Source organism: Monodon monoceros, unplaced genomic scaffold (genome assembly GCF_005190385.1).
Source record: "Monodon monoceros isolate NGI ecotype Baffin Bay Population unplaced genomic scaffold, NGI_Narwhal_1 Super_Scaffold_11, whole genome shotgun sequence".
Taxonomy (NCBI): Eukaryota; Metazoa; Chordata; class Mammalia; order Artiodactyla; family Monodontidae; genus Monodon; species Monodon monoceros.
Genome location: NW_021703767.1, coordinates 1,290,852 through 1,313,970, shown reverse-complemented (window position 1 = coordinate 1,313,970; position 23,119 = coordinate 1,290,852). Strand labels below are relative to the sequence as shown.

At 51.3% G+C, this 23,119-nt stretch overlaps 1 protein-coding gene across 6 annotated transcripts in view; it reads left to right on the top strand.

Annotated features, from left to right (window-relative positions):
- Window positions 1-23,119, top strand: part of ADARB1 (adenosine deaminase RNA specific B1) — a 113,552-nt gene that overhangs the window by 23,658 nt on the left and 66,775 nt on the right. The window contains exons 1-2 of one of the 6 annotated variants that reach the window (XM_029214715.1): window positions 19,307-19,479; window positions 22,762-22,836. The exons of the other annotated variants lie outside the window; for them this stretch is intronic. The gene's annotated coding sequence lies outside the window, so the exon portion shown is untranslated. Of the gene's footprint in view, window positions 1-19,306; window positions 19,480-22,761; window positions 22,837-23,119 lie in introns of those variants that run through there. 6 annotated transcript variants of the gene reach the window in all.

The window sequence follows — 23,119 nt, the reverse complement described above, 5'->3', positions numbered from 1 at the left end:
AGAGCAGAGTCTCTGCCGATGGTTAAATGGGAAAAGAGCAACTTAAAGTTGTGTGAGAGAAACCGAGCAGACACAGTGGGATGTCCGTTGCCAGACTCGGTCCACTCCAGAGCAAGCATGCTTTATGTTTATTTTTAGTTTAAATCAGAATTGTCAGTATTCTTCTTCTTACTTAGATTTGGTCTCTACTTGTTCACAACACAAGGGCTTAAATTTTTTTACATTTTTAAAAATTGTGGAAATAATACACATCCTTGGAAATAATTATGCAGGCCGTTTAAAATGAAAAGTTTAGGCTTCCTCCCCCATCTCACTCCCTGCAGGCAGCCCTTGCCACAGGACCACCCAGTCAGTGTCCAGTGGGAGAAAGCCATTCCCCCAGAACAGAGTTGGGGTGCTGTTACCAGAAGGAGGAAGATGGATTCAAGGTAGGCTCAGCTAGCTGTCTGCCGCAAGTGTTTTTTTTTGTTTTTTTTTTTTTGCGGTACGCGGGCCTCTCACTGTTGTGGCCTCTCCCGTTGAGGAGCACAGGCTCTGGACCCGCAGGCTCAGCGGCCATGGCTCACGGGCCCAGCGGCTCTGCGGCATGTGGGATCTTCCCGGACCGGGGCACGAACCCGTGTCCCCTGCATCGGCAGGTGGACTCTCAACCACTGTGCCACCAGGGAAGCCCTGCAAGTGTATTTTTTAATGTGTAACTGCATGCTCCATAAACGAGCATATAAAAAAATAGTGAGGGTTCCTTTCTAAGACTGTGTAGGAAATACCTAACATGATCCTGGAGCCCCTGATAGTGCCAGGAAGTATGGAAGTGCAAAAAAATACCAGCCCCCATGGAGGATCAGGGGGACAGTGGGGATTACAGGGGGACAGTGGAGCCAACTGAGGGAGCTCCCAGGGGCCAGAGCTGGAGCCAGTTCAGCAACAGAACAAAGTCGTATTGGATCATGGCCCGAAGTATAAAATAAATACCCATGGGTCCAAACGGACGTAAATGAGTGATTGATAAGGAAACGGGGGAAGAGGGAATCTGCTCTGCGGGAGAATCCACGTGGTTGTGCAGACACTGCGTCCTCGGGGAGGGGAGGGGGGCGTCCCCCGTCCTTGGGTGTGGGATGTGCACGGCGACCTCCTTCCAGAGGACAGTGGGGAAGGGGGGAGCAGCTGCACAGCGGAGAGACCTGGCAGACACACCTGCGCCAGGTGACCAAGGTCAGCGTCCACGGTGCAGGTCACGTGACAGCACGCACCCCGGAGGGGACGTGATGAGACAGGCCCTTTCCCTCTGTGGTCTTCACTGAGGGACGTCCTGAAAAATGTCTGACTGGTCCTCAGAACTGTCAGGGTCATTAAAGGCAAGAGGTCTGAGAGACTGTCACAGCCCAGAGGAGCTCTGAGGGGACATGATGACTACACGTCACGTGGGGACCTGGTTGGGGTCCTGGGACAGCAGAAGGACACCAAGGAAAACTGAGGAAGTCTGAATAAACTACGACGTATTAGTTTCATCAATAATAGTTTATTAATATTGGTTCATTAAATGTAACAAATACAGCGTACTAATGTAAGATGTTAATAATAGGGGAAGACGTGGTGGGTATGTGGGAAATCACCGTGTTGTCATCTTAGCTTTTCTTTAAAATTGTTCTCAAAAATAAAGTCTTTAAAAAGTGTTTTCTAAAAAAAGCTAATAATTCTGTAGAAACTCCTTTTGTGTCCTCACCCTCTGCCCTAAGTATCAGCCCAACTTTTTTTTCTTTTTGGCTGCATTGGGTCTTTGTTGCGGCATGGGGCTTCTCTCTAGTTGAGGCCTGCGAGCTTAGTTGCCCTGTGGCATGTGGGATCTTAGTTCCCCGAGCAGGGCTCGAACCCACATCCCCTGCGTTGGAAGGCGGATTCTTTACCACTGGACCACCAGGAAAGTCCCTCAGCCTGACTTCCGTGGCAGCTGTCCGCTTGGTTTTCTCGTAGACTCGTTACCTTTGTTTGTTGCCCTGGACAGTGTATCTTGCGGTTTTGCCAGTGCAAACTACGCTCAGCAGGGAAGGGTCAGGTCGCCAGCGAGGACTCCTGGGCGAGGCCAGGGTCTCAGTGACTGTGGGTTTCCAGGGACTTCCCTTGCAGGCGTCCCTCCGGCAGTGTCTTCGCTAAGTCACACAGGTTTGTACATTTTTCAAAAGTGAGACTTTTAGTCCGTTAGGACTGCGGCCAGCCCCTTCCACTGGCTCCCCCCTCCGCCCTCCCCCCTCCTGTGCTGGGAGGCCTTGGATGGCCTTGGGCATCTGTTGTGAATCTGCCCAGAGGAAGCCACACTGGGGGTGCATGTGGTTGGATTTAATGGGAAACAGTTATGTGGGGCTGGTGGCTTCTGTGAGGAGTTAGGGGCATCCATGTGCCGTCAGCTTGGATGTTGGAGTCGTTCTGTGCAGCTCGGGGTGTGAAGGACCAGGGCCAGTGGAAGGGGCAGGTGCCCACTGCACCCAGTGACCTCAGGACCCCAGAAAGGAGAGGACAGGTCGGGGCAGTGGAGGTCCAGCTGGGGTCTGGGCAGGGACCGCTTGACTGCGGCTTGGAGAGGACGGGAGCATGGAGGCTGGGGCAGGAGGGGGAGGTGTTGGAGGACAGGGTTCCCGGAGCTGGGAGCTGAAACCCTGTCCTGCTTGCCGGCAGTGGCCTCCAGCAAAGGCGAGGTGTCCGTTTTGCCAAGTGGGACGCTGTGAGGGGCTGGAAGCACAGGAGTGTCGGAGGGACAAGGGGGCTCTGCCTTGCCGGGTGGGAAGCCCGTGGGGCGCAGATGCCACACGCGGCCCTGGCGAGCATCCTGCCAGCGGCCCAGGGGCTCTGCTCGGAGCTTCACCTCCACACACGCTCCCCCGAGAGGCTTTCTGGGGTGACTGCCGGTCTCGAGGGGTCTCGGGTTTGATGACCTTAACACGCAGGCTGCATTTCCCCCAGGGGGACATCCTCCCAAATGAAGGACACGAATTCTAAGTGTAGGGTCAGCGGGCAGGGTGGAGTGGAAGAAACTCGCCTCCCAGCTCAGGGTGAAGGTGCCGGCGCGGGCGATGTCTGTGAGCTTGCTGGGTCGCCTCCTGTGTGGTTTTTCTGCTGCCTGAGGTGCGTCATTGAGCCTTCGATTTTCAACTTTTGACTGTGTCGTTTGTGTTTTTCGAGGAACGTTCGGTTTCATTTTGGCCCTTTAAAGTGTGATAACCTAAGGTGGAAGGCCAGCTCTCTCACGCTGGTCACCTCGAGGCTCTCAGAGGACAATTAAGTGAATACATTCTAAACGAGAGAACCCCTGAGAGTTAGCCCCGAGGAAACAGGGAAGCATTTTGAGCGTTGTGCAGAATAAAGAACCCGAACGTTCTGTTGGTCCTGTGCTCTCTGGTACACCAGCTTTACAGGAACCTGCGTAAGTGGGCGTATTTCAGTAACTGGCCACCTTTATGAAGACCCCCTGGGGCCTGCGGGAGGATGCGGGACCGACCGACGGTGGGATTCGCCTGCCTCGGAAGTGCTGAGACCGTTGCCCTGGCCAGGCTTTCTGGACCTGTCGGGTGCGTTCTCTTTTCACAGTAGGCCCTGTCTAGAAATGTTGGCTGAAATCAGCTTCTTTGCTTTTTCAGTCTGTTTTGCTAGTGATACTGGTGCTTTTGTTCTGTAGAACAGCTGCGGGGGAATGTCAACAGTCTGGTGTCCATTCTTTCCTGAGGAGAAAGCTACGTGCCATTTCACGTTTTAAGATTCTTTACTTCTCAACTTGCTGACAAAGTTGTTCTTAGATTTTCAACCGTTGTCAATAGGGTTTCAAGCTTTCAAAGCTGGTTGCTTTTTTTTTTTTTTTTTCTTTTTCACAGCAGTATTAATTCCTTTCTTTGTCTTAATTGCAATTGTATCCTGTAAAAACAGGCTTATTAAATTCCTTGGGAGGTTTTTTTTTTATAGGTCCCTTTCTCCACTTGCCTATGATGCCTGCTGAGTTTAAAGCCCTTTTCTGGGGTTTAACAAAGCTCTCTGTGTTCAGGGCGGGCTTTGGGCCTGTTTCACGTTGCAGCCTAGACTAGTATATTAAGTGCACATGTAGTCTGTCAGTTAACTCATCATTCTAAGTGTTTTCACGATCATTTCTCTACAGCCACCCTGATGCGTGATCTTGCATAGACCAGACCGATGCGGTGCCTAGATTAAGCTTCCGGGGTGTGGTCTCCATGGTAACCCTTGGAGAGCACCCGGGAGGCCATGGACCTTTGGCGTGTTTGCTGACCCCTTTTCTCTTATTCTTCTAATAACGAGTGACTTGGCAATTAGAACAACAAATTAATAAAAAACGAATTTTCCCAGCAACATAAAAAAGTTCAGCCCACTTCACTTTTACAGACTGGGTTACTGTGTCTGCGGTGGACTCGGGTCCTCCCAGTGGAAGGCGCCCCGAGCCAGGGAGCAGCAGGATGAAGGGATCCCACGTCCCCCAAGCTTGAGAGTGATGCCGCGGCTAAGTGTGGGATTGGCGAGGTGTAGGATTACTGGAATACTGCAGTCGTGGAATGGGAGTCGGAAATGTGTTTTCTGTTTATTTCAAATTCTAATAAAAGTAACATTTAGAAATCTAAAAAAATCTCTTTTTCAGGGTCCACAAATATCATTCAGTTTGTCCCACGTGGCAGTTTTGTGTTTCTCCATGAAAAAGTCTTAGCAAAGGTTTAAATAAGAGCCAGAAAAGTAAAGAAGGTTTTATTGAAAATACATTTTAGGTGCTCGTTGGCCCTCCCCCCTCCACTTGTGCTCCCCACAGAGGAGTGGGGCTGGCGGTGGACCACTGGGAGGGCGGGAGGCGGAAGCTGCAGGAAACACGGGGGTGCAGTGTGGCTACTAATCACAGTGTTCCTACCGGCCAGGCTGAGAAAAGAACAAGAGGACACAAAGGCGTGGGGTTTGGCCTAGAGGACGTAAGCCGTCCCTGTTTGCAGCTCCCCCAGCAAACCCGGGCGGTACTGTCCAGCAGAACCTTCTGCAGTGCTGGGGCGAGCTCGGTCCTCACCCCTGCAGTGTTTGTGCAGAGGCCACCGCGCGGAGAGAATGGCCCAGAGGATCAGTGAGGAGAGCGAGTCACATAACAAAGGAATCTGTCCGGGTAGCAGGAACACAGAGCTACTGCGCGCACGTGAGTGGTGCCTTTCACACACACAGAGCTAACCACTTAGAAGTTACTGGGGAGGAGACAGCCCCTGTACCACAGCAGAATGCTTAGGAGTTAACGGCATAAGCACTGTTCGAAACCTGAGTGGAGAACATTCCACAGATCCTCAGAGTCACAAAAGTAGCCTTGAGCAGACAGAAGGACGCACCTTATTCTTGGTTTGGTCGTCGCAGTGTCACTGAGGTGGCGGTGCTAAGTAAGTTTACAAATTTGATGTGATTCCAATAAAAATACAAACTCCAGAGTCGTTTTTTTCCCTTGGGCTGGACACGTTGATTCTAAAATTGACAGAAAAAGAAGCATGCATGAATACCTGGAAAACCCAGAACAGAAAGGGCTAAGGAAAGGACATTAACGTGTCCTGTAAAGCCTAAGTGCGGTAATGTGGTAATGGCGCAGGACAGACACAAATAGAACAGACAGACCAGTGGACCAGACACCCAAGGTACAGATGGAGATCTAGTGTGTGATGAAGAGTGCTGGGTCGGGATGAACTTTTGAAAAAGTGATTTGGGGACAATTGGACACCATTTTGTAAAAGACAGCATTAGATTTATTTATGCCTTAGACCAGGTACCAGTGGATCCGAGAGCTGAACGTGAAGAGGAAACCATTCGAGTGTTAGAAACGTCCGTCAGTATAACCTAAGTGTGGGAAAGGCTGTTAAAAGTATAGCTCAGAGTTTAGGGCCCACAAAAGAAACGACGACGAAAAGGATGAGATTAAAATACTAGAGCGGTGAAGAGCCTATGCCTGACCAAAACCAAAACAACAACGACACTGTCGGCAAGGTCAGATGACAAAAGGTCATTTGTGAGAAGAATCGACACAGCGTGCCATTAATATTTTAAAGTTGTGGGAAGTGAAAGGCCAAAGTCCTGTAGGAAAATAGGCAAAAGGCGTGAACAGACAAGACACACACACGCACACACACACACACACGCACGCGTAAAAATGGCCCTTCAGCTTCACTGAGGTACCGTTTCTCACACATCAGATTAGCAGAAATTCCAAAGCCCTTTTGAAAGCTGTCACAACGTACGTGCTTAGTGGTGGTGAAGGGGCCTCTTCGGCTCCACAGAGAGCGTTGAAGTTCACGGTGGTTGATTCTGAGCTAACCCGCGGTTGGCTTTGAAATGGATTTTATGATGAAAGTGGCAACTCTGCCCCTAGATTTCATCGTTGTTGGGTGCTGACCACAGAGTGGGCATTTGGGAAGCTGTGTGCACGAGATGCTGGCCCCCCGGGCCCTCACAGGCGCTGTCGGTTGCTCCAGGCCGTTGTCCTCCCTCATCCCCACACTCGGGAGTCCTGAAGCTTAGGAGCTGCTGCTCTGCTGCCCTTTGCCTTGGGGTGGCTCTGTGTTCATTGTGGATTTCACACTCTGCTTGGCAGGGAGGCATCCGCGATGGGTGCGCAGATTCGGCGGAAGGGCGGTGCCCTGTCTGTGCAGTGCAGCCCCCCCAGCCGTCCACGAGCCGGGTCACCCTAGGGGGCCTGCCCTCTCAGGTGGCCAATGCAGAGAGCATTGGTCTGTCTCAGGAACTTGACCTGAAGAAGTCAGACGGAGAGGAGGAGGGGCCCGTCTGCAGGTCAGAACCTCGTCTCGGGCTGGGCTGGAGCCTCGCGTCCTGAACCACAGGCCCGGCCCTCCAGCCGCCGTCTCACCACAGACACCCGCTGCCGACGGTGGACTGCCTTCTCTGCTCCTGGGTTTTGGTTAAAGGCCGAATTGTTTTGATTTTAAAACTGATTTTGTGTTCCGGTTGTGGACCTGAGAAACACGGCCTTTTCACACAGAGAAGACAGTCTGGCAGGTCCGATGATGCTGAGCTGCACTGGCGCTGCTTCCAGTCCTGTGCCCGGTGCGCGCTGGCGGTGGGGAGAGAAGGTCCCGGGCCAAGGCCCCTTCCAGGCTGGGAGCCGCACCCCTCTCCGTACGGGGGACGTGGGGGGCGGTGTCCGTCCTGCCAGCCGCCCATGGGGCTGAGGCCTGCTTCTCACTGGGGGTCCAGCTTGGCCCTGGGCAGCTTCCAGCAGTGGGACAGCAGCCTCCCTGCCCCACGCGGTGAGACCATACCAGGGGTCAGCAGTGGGAGAGGGCGACAGGGCCCACCCCGTGGTGGCACCGCGAGGACAGCTGCTGGACGTTTGCTCCCTTCCGGCCCCCCCGGCACCGGGCAGTCTCAGCCCTCCCCTGTTGGCCACAGCCCAGCCCGGACCCCGGACGATGCATTTGCAGGGGAGAAAGCAGTGATTTGGGTGGATGAGGGGCCTGGCAGGTGTGCACGTGCCCCCTCCGTCCCCCTCGTCCTCCCCGCTGCAGCGCGGGGCAGCCTGCCGTCCTTTACAGGCTGCGTGGCACCGCCCGTCGGAAGCTCCCATCCCTGGTGTCTTCCAGCCTGCTGTTGAAGAGCGGGGAGGTGGCCACAGTATTTTAACCCAGTCGTGCGCCTTTTGCTTGTTTCCAGGTTTGCTGTTCAGACCAATGTTTTGCCGTAGCTCTTAGTGTGCTTCCAGCTGTAAGGATAGAAAAGCCGACTCAATCAAGTTTCAGCGAAAATAGTCAATTTACTCGCGAGGTTTCCTTGAGAGGCCTGTAGCAGGCCATTCCAGAGCTGCTCGCCAGCCACACAGTGAGGAGTTTCTCCTTCGAGCTGCGCAGTGGAGACGCGAGGCTCACGACCCAGCCCGGAGTCAGATGTGAGCGTGTATTTATATCCTCAGCCTTTCTCCAAAAAGCTCAGACGCTTTTCTTTCAACCTCTAGCTTTCTGCTCTATTAGCTAGTGCAGGGAGAAGAGAGGCTCAGATGAGTCAGTTTGCTTTGTATTTATTTTTACTTGGCCTTTTCACTTCCAGATTTTGAGAAGAAAATGTGAGATTCTTTTTCTCTGCATAATTTTCTTCCTTGATGAGAGGCCACTTTCAGCAGCACTCTCTGAAAGTGGTGGAATTAACCTCAGGGTGACGTGTGCATTTTCCGTTCAGGAAACAAACTTTAAAATGTTGATCTGTTTACTTTATGAAGTAATTATTAATTCTTTTTTCAGTGAATTGGAAAACAGCACACTTGCATCCCGAGTAGCACTTGTGTTTTCCACACAGTCCGGCAGGTTTCCAAGACAGAGGGACGTGGGGTGGCTGCTCGTGAGGACCATTTTGTCAAAGAGCCAGATGAGGCGAGAGTGCGCGGGATTTGTTTACTATTTGGTTTTTATTTATTTGTTCTTCAGGAATTGAACTAAATACTTGTCACTGGCAAGAATCTATTTTCATTCAAGTCCTCACCTGTAGCACTTTGAGGGGTCATCCTAATCCATTTAAGCACTCAGCCATCCCTTTGGAAATTCTAACAGTCAAGGAGTTGCTAGCATTTATTGCACCTTTGATATTTCTACTTACAGTTGCCGTCAGGATTCATTTTATTTTGCATAGGTGACACATTTTTGACCATTGTTAAAAAAAGGTAATAAACAAACACGTTGGATCTCATGGTATGTGTTATGGAAACAGAGGTTCCTGTCCTGCTTCACGGAAGCAAGGCAGCGTCTCTCCCCATTTCTGTCCTGGAGGACACCCGTCGCACCCCGCTGGGACCTCCTTCTTCCCCCTGCTGTCTGCACTCCCGTGTGAGATGAGGGTGCTCGTGTCTCTTCAGGAGCCTTTGTGCTCTTACCCTCCTTCCTCTTCCACCTCATCAGCCAGTGACTTTTAAAATGGTTTGTGTCTGAACTGTTGTTGAGAAGCATCACACACGGGAACGTGCACAGACCATGGATACGCAGCTCAGGCTGTTATCACAGAGCAGACTTCCACCCAGGCCAAGACCCTGAGCACTGGAAACGGAGCCCTGACACCCGCTGCCTCCCCGGGCCCCCTGTGGGTGCATCTGCCGTGGCTCTGGGCTGTAGGTCTGCTTCCTTGCTTGCTTGTTTTATACAAATGCAATCAAAGCACGCATTTTTGTGTCTCTTTCCTTCTGTTCAGCGTTACATGTGAGGCTCCCTGTGCTGTTGGAGTTTATTGCCACATGCAACATTCCACCGTTTGACCATCATTCTACTGACGATGTATAGTCAGGCATCTGGGGGCAATTATGAGTAAAACTGCTGTGGCTGTTCTGAGGGTGGTGGACGTGCCGACCCGCGGCCCCGGGCGGCTCTCCTGTCCCCACGCTCCCCGGGCCTGGCTTCTCTCCTGTTCCCGCCTTGTTACATTTTCCCGCTCCGCTAGGCGTGTGGCGGGGTCGGACTCCTCCGGAAGTGCCCGGGGAGGTGGTGGAGAGGGGCAGTGCTCCGACACCGCTCGTGGCACACCTTCCCCTTTGCTCTAAAAAACAAAAAACACTTTTTTTCCTGTGTAAGCCGTAGAAATTGGTTCATCATTTTCCAGTTCTCTCTTGGGTGTCTTTTCCGGAGTTGCCTGTTCTATTAAGTTTTTCAAAGGCGTAAGCTGGTCATCACTTTACCGTAAGTGAGGCAGGTGCCCAGGAGCCACACGGAGGCTTTGGGCAGCGCGGGACCTGCCGGGCCGCCTGCGGGCAGGGGAGCCGCTCTCCCTGGTCATCGTGTGGAGCTGTGCAGCGAGACACGGCCCCCTCGTGGCCCATGTCTCTGGGCGCGGTGGGAACGAGGGGCAGCCGGCAGGTGTCTGCAGACCCCCCTCACCTCCCGGCCGGGGACGGGGGATTGCGTCAAGAGCGCTGACCGGGCAGTGACTGCCAGAACGGGGACACCTGCGGTCGGTAACTCCTGGAAGATGGCATGGGGACTGGGCGTCCTGGGCAGATGGGGTCAGATCCCAGAGCGAGGCTGAGGGGGTTGCCGGAGGATGAAGGGTGAACTGGAGTCGTGGGGGCCAGAGGGGCCGTGGGAAGGTCACCGGGGCTGGAGGCCAGGGCGTCTGAGTGCCGCACGCCCTTGGACTCTGCGTAGTTTACATCTGTGAGGAGGGAAATCTGCTCGCCTCGCTTGAATGCTTCCCAGGGCTGTTTGGAGGGACAAGATGTGCAAATAAAATTTAAAAATATTTTATGGGATGTTAATTGTTCACCTTGCCCTCAGCTCCTCTTGTTTACTTTTGATGGGCACTGAAAGGAAGTGCTTGGAGAACTTACTCTCTTAAAACTACCAGGAAATGGCCTGGGACAGTGGAATTTATCTAACAGAGCGTCTGAAACGTGGTCCGTGGGTGACACCTCAGAGGGTCCTGCCTGGAGGTGCCTCTGAACTACTGAGAGTTCTTTGATATTAGCCACTGTGGAAACAACTCCTTACCACTGACGCAGCTATATCCCAGTCAGCCCTTCCTTGACAAGTGCAAAGGTCAGTTTAGCTTAGCCAGTTTATAACTTTCTCAAAGATTTCAAGTTGGAAGTCACAATTGACTTTTACTTTTGTGAGCTTAATCTTTACCGCTAAGATTAGTCATATATACATATCACATGTATGAAGATTAATATTTAGTTAAAAATATCTTTAAACACCTGTTAAGGCAGCAGAATTCTTTTATAAATTGAGGATAACCACGTGATCTAACACGGTTAGTGGCGTGAAGTTTTCTTTTAATGAACCCCAGGATTAGTAGACATCGCCTGTGTATCAGTCAGAGGTTACCACACTCAGTAAAAAATACTGAGCACATTCTTACTAGGCGGTGGCTTGGGCCTGAGAATACCTGGAGGTTTTCTTGGTTCCTGCCCTCAAAGGCTCTGGCCTGTTAGATGGCACACAGATAAAACACGGACCGAACAGGAGGCAGGCAGGGTTCACCAGGCACGGCAGGTGTTGGAGATCCATGTGGCATGCTTTCCCATGAGACCACAGATCACCCCAGGCTGCGTCTCAGGGCCTTGGAGCGGGGAGGCCTTCCACCCTCGTGGGGCAGAGGGGCCTCTGGGCGGCGGGAGGGCTTCGCAGTTGCCAGGTTTTCACGGAGGAGGTAGTACTTGAGCTGAACATTCTTTTTGGGTTTGATTGTACTGAATCAAATATTAAAACTATTCAACATCACTTAATTTTTGTAGATTATGAGCATATCGGGGTTGATTAACAGGTAGTTTCTGTCCTCACCTGGGCATCCTCGTCCCCCACTCCGTCCGCAGTGTGTGAACCCTGAGGAGTCCTCTGCCTGGGCTGTTGTGTTCACTCCCTGTGCAGCCCCGGGAGGTGGGCATCCAGGAGGGAAAGCCTGGAGCCTCTAGGGCTGGGGAGCTAGATTTTCCAGCAGGCACGATGCCAGCCCTGTTTCTAACCTGGCACGCGGGTCACACCGATCTGCACAGAGGCCCTGTGCTGGCTCGCTGGGGAGAGGGTCCAGCCACAGCAAAGCAGGATCTTTGGGAGGTTTGCTTCTTCCAGCTCCCAGGTCGCTTACCCAGCTGTGCAGGCTCAGGAGAAAAGTAAAGTGACCGGCCATCTGGTGACAAACAACATTTTGAACTGAGTTCTATTTCTTCATCCCAGAAATGCAAAAATACATGTTTTTGGATATTCGATGTCATGTGTTGGTGCTCAGGGGGAGGTGGTCCGCTCTCGTCCTCTGGCTGGTCACAGCGTGAGTGACAGCTGGGCCCGTTCTCGAGTGTGAAAACTGAGTAGCAGTGGTGCCGTCGCTGGAGCTCACGGTCGGGCGGTGGGTGTTCCCACGTGTGCGTTTCCTGAGTCCCGTTGTTACGAGGGTGCTGGCTTGCTGTGCCTGCGCGCCTTTGACTGCAGCACGATCCCCCTTCTCCCGAAGCCTGGGGTTTTGAGCTTCACGTGTTTAAGGGTTGAGACATCGTTTTTTATTTGTGTCAGTTAAACCCGAGGATTCCTGCAGAAGTCATCAGCTTTGTCTGGTAGGTGAGGAAGATTCATTTGCTCTGAAACTCCAGTGTTGATCTGCAGTGCTGTTGTGTAACACATATGTCTTGGGGCTGAGCCCAGAGCCGTGGCCTTGTCCGGGGTGTCTAGTGCCTCACCTGAACTCCAGGGCAAGGGCATCCCCTGACCTAAGTATTAGGGACGCAGACTTATCCATTAAGGGAATTTATTTTGTCATTTTCTGCAAAGCCAAAAGCTGAGGAGATACGCATCTGTCAACTAAATGACTTCTCCATTGTCACCTCCTTACGCGAGGACCCGTGCTCTGCATTTTTACTGTGGAGACTCAGCCCTTTTGCGTGAGGGTGGATACTGGGGGGAGAGGTGGTGGTGAGGGTGTCCCCAGGACGAGGCTTCTCCCAGTTCAGCACAGGAACAGCTGCTTGTTTGAGCCAGTTTTGTCGTATAAACAGGGTCAGACTGAGACTTGGCCTTGTCCGAGGGCGGGGGCTGGCGGGACCGGTGTCTGTGCCCTCAGGCAGCCACTGTCCCTTTGCCTCAACTGCTGTCTTTGAAGAACACTTCTTGCATTTCTGAGTTTCTTTTACGTAAGATTTTATATTTTATTCAAAAACAAAATATGCTCATTGTGGACTCTGTGTACTTTGCAGAGATGCAAAACTAGGAAGAAGGAGCGCATTAATCCCATCGCCTAACACCAGCTGTAGCTACTAACATTTGTCTGTGTCCTTTGAGCTGCTTTTGTATGTGTTTTATTTTTTCCCTAAACACAGTTCATAGGCTGTTGCTCCTCTACGTATTTCTGCGGGCCTCTTAGATCACTGGAGCAAGATGTGGTGCAAATTAACAGCAACAACTGGAGAAATGGTTTATATTTTCGTTTTCAGTGTATAACAACATTTAGTAAGGACTTTACTGAAGATGTTTTCCGTCCCTGCTCTTATGATCCCATGTGGAATGGACAGCATCATGCTTCCGGGATTTCCTCCTCTAAGGACGGGGGCACAGCAGAGAGGACGCGGCCTCGGTGCAGCGCTGCTCCTGGCCACGTACTTCTCCCAGGACGGTCTGCCCGCTGCCCTTTTGAGTTTCCAGGGAGATCGTCTCCAAGCGCCGTGGTGTCTTCCCGCAACAACTGCTTACCCTCTGGCCCGGCGTGTCAGGTGTGTGAAAGTGTGTGTGGCGGGGACACGCAGGAGAAATGTGGAAGGAGGCAGCTAAACAGCGCTCGTCATCACCGACTTCTGTGCTGTGTGTGACTCTTCCATCGTAGACGTGGGGGATTTTTTTTTATGTATGTGGCATTTCCGTCATGTGCACGGGACTTCTGTTGCATACATGGGATTTCTGAGATCTGTGTACATACTTAACCATATACGTGTGATGCATATGTGGAGGTTCTCTGTGAAATCCTGGTTTAGTCTCTGCACCATTCTGTCATATACCTTCGTCATTACACCATGGACGTGTTAGTACAGAGGCACCTTCCTTTTCTTAGGACTGACACATTTTATCTTTTTGCTTTCACGGTAAAAAATAGTTTTAAAAGCATTCAATTTCATGTAACTAACATAGTGCTCGTAACTGCTTCACTTGTTACAAGGAGAGCTTATCATTCTGTCCTACAGATGCACTGCAGTTGTTCAATACACACTGATGGATAAAGGTGTCCTTTCAGTTTAACTGTTTTTAAAAAAACCTGAAGTGATATCTGCACATGGTATAAAAGTGTACTCAATTTATAAAAGAACTCTGGTGCTTTAACAGGTGTTTAAAGGTATTCTTAACTAAATATTAATCTTCTTACACGCGGCCCCGCCTTTGAGCGAGAATGCAGTTACACGTTCCCTCTTCCTCTCTGCTCTCCCCAGAGGTGAACAGGTGATGGTGTGCGTCTTCTCCCTCTGCTTTCACGTCCTTCTTATCTTTGCCCCTGTCACTTTGCCTCACTTCTGTTCACGTGGGGAACCAGCAAGCAGTGCCTCTCTAGTTCCTGGCTTTTGTGGGTTATATTTTTAGATTTATATTGGCAAAACTTAAAACATTTGTAGTCTGTTTCTCATCTATCATTAGGCTTTCTGTGCTTTTTCCACAGCTTTAGTCCAGAAATGTTAACGTAAGGAAAGCAAAGTGTACAGTATCATGATGATACAAATAGATTTCACTACAGAGCCAAACAGCTTGAGTGGAGAAGGCAGGAAACGTAATTCTGCGTCCCAGAGCTCCTGCCCAGGAAAGAGGATGTGCAGACGTAGCCCCTGACTTCTTTTCGGGCTTCGGTGCTGCCCCTGGCTGCTTCAGCTGCTCTGGTTTCTCACATCCCATGATGTTTGTTTCTTAAATTCCGTTTTGGTTTTGCTGGAGCACCTCCTTAATCCACTTCTTTTTTTTTTTTTTAAATAGATCTTTATCGGGGTATAATTGCTTCACAATACCGTGTTAGTTTCTGTTGCACAACAAAGCCATACACATACACACGTCCCCCTATCCCCTCCCTCTTGAGCCTCCCTCCCACCCTCCCTATCCCACCCCTCTAGGTCATCGCAAAGCACCGAGCCCATCTCGCTGAGCTGTGCTGCTGCTTCGCACCAGCCAACTCTTTCACGTTTGGTAGCGAGTGTGTGTGTGTCAGTGCTACTCTCACTTCGCCCCAGCTTAATCCACTTCTTTATGGAACGCATGGCTGAGAGACTTCTTGGGTTCCTGCGTGCAGTGTTCAAACATGTGGTTTATTTGTTCGCATACTTGATTGGTAATTTGGCTGGGTCTAGAATTCTCGGTTCATACAGTTTTCCCTTGGAGCTCAGAAAGTATGCTCTGGTGTTTTCCAGAGTCTGGTGTTGCCAGTGAGAAGTGAGATGGCAGCTCGATCCTCGTTCTTTTGCAGGTAGATCTCTCCTGCTCTCTCCTTGTCTCCCTGCCCGTGGCCTCCAGTGCTGATTATTTGACTTAGAATTACTCTTCACCCTGACCCGCTTCTCTTCCAGGTCCAAGTGACCGTATTTGGACACCCCCCCCACCCCCCCTTGGAAACCTCAGACTGTCTTTGCAGAGTATTCTCAAGCTGTGGCCCGGGAGTCATAGCCCTGCCCTTGGCTCCTGGCTCTTGGGAAGCCGCGCCCCGCTGTCTTGCACGCGGCTCCTTCCACTCCGTGAGTCAGCCTGGGTCCGCCTGCTTTCTGCCATGACCGCCCATCCCAGCTTCCGGGGCTGCAAGCCCCCTTTGTAATTTTTCAGCACTGTTACGACTCCTTCATGGCCAGGAAGTACCTCTCCTGACCTTTCAGCAGGGCCTTGGGAAGAAAAGAAGGAAGATGTGGACTTTGCCACTATTTACGATTAAAAGTCTTTAGATCACTGTTAGTGGCAAGGTTCTGTACCTTTGAACATCTTGAACGGGGGGCGGGGGTTTCTTTCCCCTGGAAAAATTGCTCAACATTATCAAAGGATTGGGAAGAAACTAAATGAGCCAGTTCCAGTAAATTTGTCAGCAGCATATGTAAATCTTTTAAGAAACGTTTTGTACTTTTACTTGTCAGTTTGTATTATGTAAGAGTGCCCCATAAACTTAAAAATAGCTGGTAATTTTGTTACACTTACCTTGATAGTGTGTTGCAAATTAGTTAAATTTCATATACTGGGAGTCAGCACATTGCCAATAAATGAGACATCTCTACCTCATTGTACCCCTACGATTCGGAGGGGTTCTGTGCATGTGTTTTGCAGTAAAGTTGGAGATGATTTATGATACTGGTAAGTTTAGTTTTTGGAAAATTATCGTTCCAGAAAGCTGACAAAATTTTCATCCCTGTGTATACAAACAACCCATATTAAACTAATGAGAAATGATAAAACAAAGCTAAAGTTATAACGATAAAAATAACAATAGCAGCCATTGAAATCCATGGTAAATTAAAGCTGTTACGGAAAATGAAGTGTTCTTTCTTCCTGAACGTGGGGCGCGTGGCCCTCTGCGGGCGCCTGTGCTGGGCGTAGGGACCACACTTCTGTCTGCAAACTCGGGGACACCCCAGCTGTGGGTTAGGAATTACAGATTTGCGTGCTCCTTAATAACACTTCATAGGTTACCATCAACTAGTACTGGAAAAGGAAAGGCCCTCATGTTTTGTTGGTTAAGTGCCAAAGAGAGGACTGGGTTTGGGGTCAGTCACAGCCAGTGGTTAGATCCTCGCCTGAAATAGGATGCAGGCCAGGGGCTCTTTGGGCATCTGACTGAAGCCCTGTCCGTTTTCACTGGGAAGATGCGCCTGGACACACAGACACACCATTTTGTGTCTAATTTCACTCTTTCCACGGACTTGGGGAACCCTCCGCACCCCTGCTCTAGGAACAGTGTGGAGCAGCCCTCTCCCTCCGCCCGGCGCCCACCGGGAGGCCGTCCCACGTGCGGAGAACAGGGGACAGAGGCTACATGGCCGGCTGGCTGTCCCCCCTGCCTCACCCTGTGGCTCTTCTTGCTACTTCCTGACGGGCACCGAGCCCTGTCGCCCTTCCTCCTCCCCAGGGAAGGAAGCGGGGGACGGGGGCTTTTATGTGCTTGGTCTTTATTTTCACGATTGGCAGAAATACTGTTTTTCATCCTCTCAGCTTCTGTATTTCTTCTCTCCTTGTTTTCAGTTCTCTTCCACAGTGGGGTGTGGTTTTTGAGCAGAGTACCGGGTTCATCACACCAGTGGACATTGAGGGAGATGCCAGTTGGGGTTACTGAGGAGTCCGAGTGAAAGCGCTCTTGAGTAGAAATGTCACTGGCGACGTGGAGTATTGATTTATTTTCAGACTTCAGCCAGACACCGCTTCTTGGTGTGGACACGTCGCACTTGGTTGTGACGTGCTCTTTTCCAGACGTGCGTGGGTTTGAATTTGCTCGTACTTTGGTTACGGTTTTTGTGTCTCTGTTTGTAAGAGAAGTTGGCAGTAGTTTTTAATTCCTGCAACGTCCTTGATGGGTTTCCAGCCAAGGTCACAGCGGCTGTGAGGAGAGTCAGGAAGCATGGCCCCCTTTCCCTCCTCTGAGGGCCTGTGAGGTTCACAGCCGCCTGTTCCCACCTTGCTTCTTTCCCGCTACTCTCTCTCCGCGACCCCCCCCCCCTTCCGAGATGGACCCTCGTGTGGCACTGCTGGCAGAGGCCCGAGGTGCCGTTCGAGATGTCTTGGCTTTTCTCACCGTGGAAGGGGATCTGCCCCCTCCCCTCCCACTGGCGGGTGTCTTACCATCCCCCCCGGGCTCCGGCCTCCTGGTCTCTGGGGTCTAAGTTTATAATAGTTACTTTCATTTATTTACCCAGGGAGGCTGGTCTCCCCACCAAGGGAGGTTCCTTCCTTCTAAGGACCTGCCCTTTTCTCCTCTCTGTTCCTTAACCAAAGGGCATTTTCTGGTTAAAAACTTATATTTAGTTCATCTTATGTAAGAGCAAGGAGACAGATTTGAGAACTTTCTATCAAAAATGATTAAAGGTTTTTTCCTATTTAGACAGCTCATCTCCTTGCAGTGGATTATAGAATATATTAATTGTCAGTATTTGATAAATAACCTTACCGAATACTTTTAAAGTTATAACATTACTTAAGAAATACAGAGTTATCACATTTGGTTGGATTTTAGTTAAGAGCTAATGAGAACGTGTTAGTTTGACATGAATCTGATCGAAGTGTGGCTGGTGGATGTCCCAAGTTTATGTAACGCAGGATGTGACGGTAGAAGCTGGCGCTGTTGTCACCCAGGGACACACGTCCCTAGGGAAGTCTCCACGTTATTGGTACTTTTAGACCTTGAAGTGTATGGTCGGTCTCAGCGCTCCCCCGCCCAGGGCCGCTGCCCCTAACATCTCTCCTCACCTGCTCTGGCCTGTGCGGGTCTCGGGTCCTTGTTCTTTCGGTTACAGGAAGCCTCCTGAGTGTTCCTTTGCATTTAATTCTTCCTTTCACTCTCCTTTGTGTACTTGGCTCGTGCATTTCAGTCTGGAGGGCTTTTCGTTTTCTCCGGCTGTTCTCTTCATGATCCAGTCCAGGTTTCTGGGGGGAGGTGGGCGGGGCCGTCGTGGTGGGCTTCCCGGCATCTGTGGGCAGCGACTGTGGCCCTAGGGCGGGCGGGCATCCTCTGGGCCAGGCCCCCCTCGCCTGCTGCCCTGGGTCCTCCTCACGTTTCTCTTGGTCTTGTGCTTTGTCGGCTGGGATGGGGGAGTCTAGGCCGCATGCCTCTGGGCTCCCCTGCAAAGACCCCTCTTTCGCTCACCCACTGGCCTTGCTGGTTTGTCCTGAAGGGAACAGGAGCTGAGGACAGGGAGGCCCCGAGCGCCTGTCCCTCCGCACCTGCCGCACCTGCCGTCCTGGAGACTCAGGCCGTCCCCGCTGAGCCCGGGACTGAGTCGCCCCTTTTCTGTGCTGGATGCGGCCGGTGCTGCCTTCGTTGTGTGTCAGCATCGTCCTGGGCCTGAGTGCGGGAGAGACAGGGGGAGGCTGTGCTCTGGGCGCTGCAGTGACAGCGCCCTGCTCGCCCGCTCTGTTCCCGCCTCTGTCTCTGTTCCTCTCTCCCCTTCTCTCTGTGACTCTCTGTCCCTCTCTCTGTGTGTCTCTCTGTGTTTCTGCCTCTCTCTTTGTTTGTCTCTGTCTCTCTCTCCCCCACTCCATCCCTGCTTTCTTCCCGTGGAGACGCAGGGCTCATTCCTACTGGTGGGAACATTGGATTTCTCTAAAAACCATCATAAAACAATAAAATATAGAGAGATAGGGAGAAGTCTCCCACCTATTTAATGAATTGTTTTAATGTTTGCAACACGCGTTAATTTCCCATGAAGTATTTGATTGTTGAAAGTTTGAAAAAATAACATTTCCTTCAGGTCATAAAAATATTTCCAGTAATGTTACCAATTCACTTCAAAAAATAGGAAGAGGGGTTTTAAAATTCAGAACAAAGTAGTCTTTTTAATTTTATTTATTTATTTTAACATCTTTATTGGAGTATAATTGCTTTACAATGGTGTGTTAGTTTCTGCTGTATAACAAAGTGAATCAGCTATACATGTACATATATCCCCATATCTCCTCCCTTTTGCGTCTCCCTCCCTCCCACCCTCCCCATCCCACCCCTCTAGGTGGTCACAAAGCACCCAGCTGATCTCCCAAAGTAGTCTCTTTTAAAAACATCTTTTTTTGAGGTGCGGTTGACACGTGCCCAGACCCTGTACCCTGTGACGTATACAACTGGATGAGTCTCGAGACCCCGTGGGAGCACCGCCCTGTGAAGGTCATGAACACGACCCCACTTGCCCACTTCCTGCCACAGTGGATCCTTTGCACCTTCTGGAATTGACGTGGATGGGTCAGGCAGCACGTCCCTTTTTGGTCTGGCTTGTTTCACTCGGCGTGATGACTCAGAGACCCAGCCACGTTGTTGCAGTACTTCATTCCAAAGGAATCTTGCTTATGAGGGAAAGTACGTTATTCGTATTTGCTCAGAACCTGGAATGTATTTAATTCACTAAGTAGAACAAATGACAAAGTCCATTTTGGTTGGTCTCTTAAGCCCAAAATGCAGGGGAAATAAAAGGTTGGTAAATTGAGGCACTGTTGGGAGGTACCAAGGTCATGTGAGAAACGTGTTTGGTTGAGCCTTCAGGACGAGGTGGATCCAGTGTTCTCGACCTGGACCCAATCGTGTTGACTCAGACCAAAGTGGGCCCTGCGCGGGAGCAGTGACAAGTGTGGTTCTCGGATGTCATGGAACTAAATGTGCCGTGTAGAGCACTTCCCAAATGGACTTTATTTATTTAGGCTGCACTGCACGGCTTGCAGGATCTTAGTTCCCTAACCGGGGTTTGAACCCGGGCCCTGGCAGTGAACGCACCAAGTCCTAATCACTGGCCTGCCAGGGAATTCCAAATGGAGTTTAAATTGTACAAAAAAGATGAAATCAGGGGTTTCCCTGGTGGCGCCGTGGTTAAGAATCCGCCTGCCAATGCAGGCAATGCGGGTTCGAGCCCTGGTCCGGAAAGATCCCACATGCTGCGGAGCACCTAAGCCCATGTGCCACAGCTACTGAGCCTGCGAACCACAGCTACTGAAGCCCGCACGCCTAGAGCCCGTGCTCCGCAGCAAGAGAAGCCACCGCAGTGAGAAGCCCGCGCACCGCAGCGAAGACCCAACACAGCCAAAAATAAATAAATAAATTAAAAAAAAAAAGATTAAATCAAACCAAGACCTCTGGACTAGACTACCATTTCCTTGGGCATTTCTTTCTTCATAGAAGTATCAGAGGAACTGAGGGCCAGTGCCCCCCTCCCTGCCCCGTTTATCAAGCCCTGACTGCGTGATATTGTCTAATGGCGGTTCCCCTTCCTTGGGATTTGTACTGATTATTTGAACGTTCTTGTATTTAAGTGTTCATTGCAGTTTTACCACGTGAAGCTTTCACTTCTCTCCATAGTAGTTCACATACTAGAATTGACTTTATTCTTATGGAATCTCAGCCAGGAAAGGTTTTGTCCTTGTTGAAGCTGAAATATCAATGACCACAGTTAATGTACTTCAGAGGTTTTCATAGTTCAGAACAATTGAAAAACACCCATCTTCTAAAATGTCCTGTTTTCTTTTGATTTTCTCACATTGGTTATTGAAAAGCCTCTCTGCCCCTTTGAAGGAACCAGCATCCTTGGAGACACTCCGGCTTCGTTTCATTCCTCCCCCTGCAGGCCTCATTCCCAAGGCCTGTCCATTGCACCTCTGAGATACCTCTGATGTTTTCCGTCTCTGTAATCCCTCTGTCCCCTAACTGTCCCAGCTTCACCCTCTGGCCTTTGCCCACAGAGCTGTCAGCGTGATCTTTCTGAAAACACAGCCTGGATTCCTCTTTCTCATGCCAACTTCTCCTGAGAGGCCTCCCCTCTCCCTCTCACCAAAAGCATCTTGATGGACTCCTCCTGCTTTCTGTGTCAGCGGAGGGGCATCGGTGCCCTCCCTGCCCTGGCTCCGTGTCTCGGGCGCCACCTGCAGCCTCTCTTCCCGGTGCCCGTCCGCTCGCCATCCTTCTTTGGTGGGTACCTGTTCATAGGACTAGTTAAGCACGTAACGCAGTGGCCGCTGTCAGTGACGTGGAGAGGCCGCTGCTTGTCTCGGCGTCCCTCAGGTGATCGTTCACCTGTTCACTTGCCTTGAGCACACAAGCCTTGAATAATCGGTGTCTCTGAACATCGGAGAATCTGCACGCTCATGTAACAGGTTTACACACCTCCAAGGTAGAAAATGAGAGCACTTGTTTCGTGGCAGAGTTAAGCCCTAATTTCCAGTCTCATTAAATTATACCGATAAATAGCGCTTTAAAAGGAAACGCAACTGCCTCGTTTAATCAGTGGGATTATCCGGGCACAGCAATCCATCAAGTGCTGAGTGAGGCGTTTATCTTAATACAACTAGTTCTGGACTTGCAGTTAGTACTAGGCGCGCTAAATCTCACGTGACCCCTGTCTTATCACCACTGCTGTGGCATCTGAACTCCTCTTGTCAGCAGAGAGGTGGCTGGAACCCGCTGTAGGAACCCCTCCAGCCCAACTAATTTGGGGTCACGCCGCTGTCAGAGGAGGGTGTCCCGAGCCAGGCGCAGTCACCAGGAGGAGGCTCCAGAAGGCGGTGGTGCCTGAACGTGTCAGGGCCGGAGGCCACGGAGCCACCAGCTGGCGGGGCTCCTCTGTGTGTCCCACCCCACCTCCACCCTGTTTGGGGGTTTAAGGGTGTCCCGTGCCCTGCCCGTTTCCTATGGTGCATCCAGGGAAACGAGACGGGGCAGGATTCTGACTCAGCCCTGCTTCACCAACTGGCCTCTTCCCCTCAGAGCCTGGCTCCCTAAGCTCCCCGCCTTTCCCCACAGGGTCTTTCTTCTTGTCTTCTGCAGGAAATAGGAAACCTCTAGCTGCCTCTCCTGACTTTCCTCACGGTCTTGCCACCATAGCCCTCTTTGCTACTGCAGGTGGTTGGCTGGTTGCCGCTGCTACGGGCTTCATCTGGTTTATTGTATGGCAGCTGCAGTTGGCCCTGGAACAACGTGGGTGTGAACCGCTCGGACTTCGATCAGCCGTCGGTTCTACAGTGCTGCGCGGCCTGCGGACGCAGAGGACCCGCGGCTACTGAGGGGCCGCGCGTGGATGTGGCAGACCAGCCTGACTGCGGGCGGTCGGTGCCCCTCGCCCACGTGGTTCCCGGGTTGGCTGTGCTGGGCTCCGTCATGATCGACGATGCTCCTGGACACCGTGGGCACTGCAGGCGTGGATTGTTTTCCGTGCCTGGTTGTTGTCTCAAGCATCTGTGTTGTGAGCTGTGTGGTTCCTGCAGAAGAGTGCGGGTGTAAGAGAGTAGTTCTTTTTTTATTTTATTTTTTTTCGGTACGCAGGCCTCTCACTGCTGTGGCCTCTCCCGTTGCGGAGCACAGGCTCCGGGACGCGCAAGCCCAGCGGCCATGGCTCACGGGCCCAGCCGCTCCGCGGCACGTGGGATCTTCCCGGACCGGGGCACGAACCCGTGTCCCCTGCATCGGCAGGCGGACTCTCAACCACTGCGCCACCAGGGAAGCCCAAGAGAGTAGTTCTGATGACACGTCCGTGCAGCCGCCCCCCGGGTTAAAAACAGACGTTGTGTCTCCGTCTCCTTGACCACTGCCCCTCCCTCCCTGTCCATATGGCCGCTGTCCTGTGTTTCAGAGTAACCCTGTCCTTGCCGTTCTTTTTAGTTTACCACGGAGCGTGCACCCCTCAGAATCCAGCTTAGCTGTGCCTGTGATTGAGCTTCACATACGGAGTCGTGGGTATATTCTCTTATGTCCCTCTTGATTTATTAACGTGGTGGATTACATCAGTTGATTTTCATGCACACAGTCATTTTCGTGTTCCCAGCACAAATCCAATGTTCCCAGCACAAATCCAACTTGATCATGCTGTATCAGCCTTTAAAAATATCGTTGGATTGCGTTTGCTGACGTTTTGTTGAGGATTTTTACATCCGTCTTCAGGAGTGAGTTTGGCCCATACTTTTTCTTCATGTGCTTCACAGATGTGTTCCTGCTGAATGCTGGGTGGGACTTTCTGGAG